Source organism: Macrosteles quadrilineatus, unplaced genomic scaffold (genome assembly GCF_028750875.1).
Source record: "Macrosteles quadrilineatus isolate MER2022 unplaced genomic scaffold, UCM_ALF_1.0 Scaffold_2__2_contigs__length_208266976, whole genome shotgun sequence".
Taxonomy (NCBI): domain Eukaryota; kingdom Metazoa; phylum Arthropoda; class Insecta; order Hemiptera; family Cicadellidae; genus Macrosteles; species Macrosteles quadrilineatus.
The window spans coordinates 100,855,805-100,861,963 of NW_026542595.1; the positions used below are offsets into that span (position 1 = coordinate 100,855,805).

Sequence of the window (6,159 nt, forward strand, 5' to 3'; positions counted from 1 at the left end):
GAGTTAAATTTATTTGGTGTCTTATACTTTTGTTGTTTTATTTTTTAGACGGGTCTCTCCAAAAGAACAATGTTGCACAACCAGTAATATAAGAGAAGACAACTAACGTTATTTTAGGGGTTTTATTCGATTATTCATTAGATAATTTATTTTTGTGTGACATAACAACTAATCTTACTTGCCAAAGTACTTGGATTATGTTTTCTATAACTACTTACCTAGGAAATATTATTGTACTTTAAACATAAACATAAGTGCTTGGACAAAACATGATTATTTTTTTATTCTAATCTTCAACTTTGACAAATTTTGTGCATAAAATATTTATCTTATCCAATTTTATTTACTTGAACTTGTCCGTCCTGCTTTGCCAAGCACAAATGTTTCAATCGGTGTAAAAATGTCAATTTTGTTTCAAAAATGTGATTTTAACTTAGCTTTAATAATAACATTGCATGTTGCCACAATTTGTAGATTGTATATTTTGTTACTAGATTTTATTGTATAGGATTATTACTTACGGTTGGACTATGTTGTAGTATATGTTAAAGTTTTACTTACGTGTTATGTAGTTGTTATATTCTTCGTACGTGTTATATCCATGACTTAATACATGATTTGCTTTAGTATTTATTTTAAATCTTTTTGGTGACAAATATTTTCATTATTATATTTAACAAATGAGTCAATTGATTTTTAAAGTAGTTTTTCCCTTAAAGTTGATTCTATTGTTGGCTTATGGATATTTTAAGGAATTATTTGTGTATTTTACCATTTCTTGCATCGGTTTCTCGCTTAGGGATGTTCGATATTTTATTATTTTACTAATATTCATTCGAGCTTGTTCTAATCAATTTCCTATTTGTTTGGATTGTTAATATTCATTTGACATACAACTTAGAACTTACTATTGTACTTGTTTTGCACTTGTTATTGTCATCAGTATTTGTTTATTTACTATTCAACGTTATGATTATCAGCACCATTTCCATCAAACACCAAGTTAAAATTTCGGATCAAATAAATTTTCTCCTTTATACGTAATTTTGCTCAAATATTTAACATTTAGTAACAATTTATGATAAACATAATAAAAGAACACAAAACATATTTCTCATTTACTTTTAGGTATTATATATTTTGTTCTTAATATGACATAATACACATTATTTTTGTTTAATCAATGATTGCATAATGGGTTGAATAAATTAAATTCTACTTACATTTGGTTTTACAAGTGAAATATTGATATTACTAATCAGTAAACATTCTAGATTTACAATAGTAATTCATCATAAGCTTGTTTTTAAAATTTTTTTTTTTTATGGGAATCATATTACAACATTTTACTAATTTTAATATTTTAACTAACTTTAGAATAAGTTAAACTTAGAAGATGAAAATCAATATTGCAATTACTCCCAAATATTTCTTTTTTCGAATATGTATACTTGTTATAAATCTAGCTTAACGTCACTTTTTTATATAATTGTTTAGTTCTTTGACATTTGTTTTCAAAACAATTCTCCCTACAACTTGATGTAATTTAAGATACTGCCAAAAAGTAAATCCCACTGATTATTTTGTACATAAGTTTTGTAATTTGTCTGTTATTTAGGTTAGGTATGTAATAATTTTCATTTCAGTATTCATGGAATCGATACAGTGCCGGATTTACCACTAGGCCGATTAGGCCGCGGCCTAGGGCCGCAAGCAAGAGGGGGCCGCAGAAGATTGCACAACAATTTTTTTAGATAAACAAATAATTTTTTTAACCATTAGTTTGCCGCGATCACAGGTGACCATAATAATGTTTCCATGATTGCGGCCCACAGAAGATGTTCACGATTTTGCCGCGGCCGTGGGTGTCGATGATGATGTCCCTGTGATTGCGGCCCACAGAAGATGTTCACGATTTTGCCGCGGCCGTGGGTGTCGATGATGATGTCCCTGTGATTGCGGCCCGCGGGAGATGTTCACGATTTTGCCGCGGCCGTGGGTGTCGATGATGATGTCCCCGTGATTGCGGCATGCGGGAGATGTTAACGATTTTGCCGCAGCCGTGGGTGTTGATGATGATGTCCCTGTGATTGCGGGCCACGGGAGATGTTAACGATTTTACTGCGGTCGCGGGTGACGGTGATAATGTCCCTTTGTTGCAGCCCGTGGGGATGTTCATGATTTTGCCACGCTCTCGTATACCTATGATTGCTTTGACTTGATTTAGGAGAGATGTCCACGATTTCATCCACGATCACGGGTGTCAATGATGATGTCCCCTTGATGCATAAGAGATATTCACGATTATTTCCGCGATTGCAAGGAATTTCCACCACAGGGGGAGGGGGAGGGCCGCTCAAGTAATTTGGCCTAGGGCCTCAAGTACCCTAAATCCGGCACTGAATCGATACATTCAAACACCAAGACTATATCAAATCAAAATCTATTGTTCACAATTTTTATACTCATGTGGTTTGGGTCATGTATGAACGTAATGTTGTCCAGTATTTCCAACTAGTATTAATATGCAAAATTGGTTAGTTGTACTGTTAACTCTGATTGCCAAGATTAAGATTTTTATGGAAGATATTTGTTTTGGACGCTTTTTTAAATTATAATATCAATATATTAATTTATGTAATTGTCTGGCAAGTGAGTTTACAAAAACTGATAAAATTTTAGTTGGAACACATTTTTAGACCTTCAAGATAAAATTACTTACTTTTTTAAACCTGGCAAAGTTTATGGTTAAACCTAGTTTAAGTGAGACAATGTTAGTTGTTAGTTAATTTTCATCACCCGATTATTGTGGTTTTTTATTGCTGTATTTCACTGGTGATAAATCAATTTTACTATTCAAAAGTTTTTCCATACGTGAAACGGATAGATTAGCTAGTACAGTGGACTCCCTCTTATCAGGACACCTTTAAACCGGACTACACTCGGCAGAAATTACATCTCTTTAACCAGACAATTTTTATCAGCACAACGGTTTAACCGGACTAGATCGGCTTGAAGTAGGCTGTACTGAAACAACTGTTTTCATGGGAAAGTTTTGAGACCAGTGATCACGTGTCTAAATACAATGCTCTCCTAAATTTAAGAAAAATACTCTATACATTGTGCATTTAAACGGTCCATTTAAAAAAGTTTTTTGGGACTTCAGTTTAACCGGAAAAACCGTTATCCGGATTGGCCTCGGTCCCTAGGAGTCCGGATAAGAGGGAGCCTACTGTATTCAGTATTACCGAAGGGCGAAGATTAAAAATATAATTCAGGTTTTATTATTTTGCCTCAACAATATAAATCAAGAATGGATTCATGTAGGAAGTAGGATTTTAAAATTTCAATCAAATTACTTCAAGAAGAAACCTTTATTACTCTTGGCAGTCAAAGTTTTTGAAGCTCAAAAACTCATGCAATAGGAGAAGGTTGATGAGAAGGAAGTGGAATATCGTTACCGTTTAAGATTCTTTATTACTTTAGAATAGTCTACTTTTAGTTGCTATTTTCAACAAGCAATATTTTTTTGCAATATTGCTGCTATTTTTACAGTTGTTTTGCTTTTTGATGATAACTGTTTTTTTTTGTTTTTTTTTCATCCTGAAACGTTGTTGGGTTATGAAGTTGTGGAAAAATTAAGTAAATTGAAAAAAAATTTATTAAAGTAGAAATTGAATTAGGTACTCTAGGATAATTGACAAGGAAATGGAATCTCAAAATAGACACAAAGAAGGGAATATTTGAAATTGTATATAGGTAGTTATTTTGTAAATATAATAGACGCTGTTGAACTTAGGAGACGCAGGTTTGGGATTTGGGCAGTGCCGAATTACGGTGTATCTGCTAAAAAAACTGGAAATACCAATAAAATAGAGCCGAAGGGCTATTACTTTGATATTAGGTTACTGTTCTGTGTTAAATTATGAGATTTCAGAATGCCATACCTCAGGCGATGCCCGTCAACTTTGCGAGCCTAGAACTCTTGTTTAGCGTTAAAAAAATCCCCACTTGGCGGATACTGGATTATTGAATGTAACGCATTATTGGATGCCAAGTTTGAAGTAAAGATGTAAGGAACAGTGTCATAAACATTGGGCCATTAGTCACAAAATAAGAACTTCAGCCTAAAGATTTTTTCATGCAAACTGAATTGGAAACGTTTTGAATTAAATTCAAGCTGTGTTTGATTGAATTTGTCGTATTTTAACATTTATGTTTAAACATTTGGATTGAGGTGAGCCCTGCATTTGTTTCAAACAAAAGTTTACAACAATCCCAAGAATGCTAGCTGTGTCAACAGTTTAGTGTTGCAACTTAAATTTTGTTTTTTACAAGAAGTTCAACATGTTTACAGAAATGTTTAAGCCACATTCAACTCAAGAATTTATTTTATTTTGTTGTATTATAATGTTTTTACGGAAGCGTTTGAAACGCAGAGATTTTTGTCCTTAACAATATTGTGTTGCGTTATTTTTTCATCTTAGAACCTTATAGACCCTTTGGTTAGTTTATCTATTATTTTGGGGTAATTCAAAAAGTAGATTACAATTTATGATTAAATTATTGACCAACCAGCCTCTAATCAAGATGAGGTTGTAACGAAAGCTGCCAGACTCCTTGGTCTAATAAGAGCATATGCCAGTAACCTACTTTTTGGAGAAAAATTATGTTTGTAAAATCTTTACTAAGCTACAGTATATTTAATAACTGAAGATCCCTTGTACCTATTTGTACTTATGGGGTGATATTTAAGGGGTTGTGCAGTATAACTTACTAACTTGCTTTCTTTGCTTTGCAATAACAATACTTAATTTCTACCTTATCGAAATAAACTGTAAAGTTGTGTAACATTTGAGCCAAATATACCTGTAGTTGTAAATTATTAAAATTGTTAAATCCTTTTAAATTTAACTTTTTTAGGTTTGTAAAATTTTATGTATAATCTGTAATAAATTGTAAACAACAAACAGCCATAATCGTTTCATTGTTTCCTTTTTATCTTCGATACTCAGTACGAGCAATGGTAGTAAATAGTTCAAACTAAGATGTGTCAACTCATAGATTAGTTACCGAACAAATTGATGGAATCCTTTTCAAAACCCAAAAGTTTTATAAAGGTATTCATTTTTTGTTAGTCTTAAGGCGCCGGTGTCATCATTGTACTCTCGGTCTTCTGGTGAGAGCCGTTTCAAATCGGTATTCAGCCTACATTATTTACTATACCATATTTTTGGTCATCCTTCAATGTGGCATCCTCAGTACTTGGTAAAACTAAGACTAAGCTTGGTTCTACCCAAAAGGTTAGCTTTGACACTGAGAATGCCACATTGTAGAGAATGGACTAAATGTGTGGAATTGGTTTTGACATTGCTCCCACTGGTAGACCAAGAATGTAAAGGTACTCAACAATCTGTTAACCAAGACAACCTTTGGGAACTGTCATATAATATCTCTTATTTATGGCACAACAGTTAGTAATGTCTTTTTAGTGAATGCTGTGGCTAGAATGATGAGTTTCTGATTTGTTTACTGAGAAAATATGTAATGCAAACCTAGACAGGAACCGTAAATCAATCAATCATCTTTATGTGTCTTTGTACATAAAAACAAGAAATTGTGTCACATGTACATAATATCAATAACACAGTAGTACATAACATCACCTACATATACAGGATGGTTGAAAAGTAACTTGCACAATGCACACCCCCTTAACTTTTCAACCATTTGAGGTATGGTATTTGAAATCTGTTTGCGGCAACCTTCTTAGATATGAAGGGCTACAATAATTATGGTCAATTTTGAAAATTTTGCCCTTAGTGGGGGTAGGGGGTGGCTCAAAATTTTCAAATGGCAAGTATAGTCGAGTTTGGTATCATTTTACAGGTCTTGACGAAACATAAAAATTAACGTAAAGAAAACCTAAATCGGCCCACTAATAACAAAATGGCGCCCTAAAATGTTTTAAATCCAAATAACCACGAAAGTGGCTGAAAATTAACTTGCTCCCCCTTTAACTTTTTAACTATTTGATTAAGCGGAGCGAGCGAAGCTCTTGTACATCGAGTCTTATGCATTTCGTAATACGCAAACTCCTCCTAGACGGCTGAATCAATCGTTTTCAAATTTTGCATGGTGATAAAAACCATATCAGTG

The 6,159-nt window shown here is 33.2% G+C and overlaps 1 protein-coding gene across 3 annotated transcripts in view; it reads left to right on the forward strand.

Moving 5' to 3' along the window:
- The window catches only part of LOC128987346 (FHIP family protein AGAP011705), a 34,727-nt gene extending 33,671 nt beyond the window's left edge, over positions 1–1,056 (forward strand). For all 3 annotated transcript variants that reach the window (XM_054408145.1, XM_054408146.1, XM_054408147.1), the window contains one exon: positions 49–1,056. The gene's annotated coding sequence lies outside the window, so the exon portion shown is untranslated. The remainder of the gene's footprint in view (positions 1–48) is intronic.
- The last annotated feature ends 5,103 nt before the right edge of the window (positions 1,057–6,159 follow it).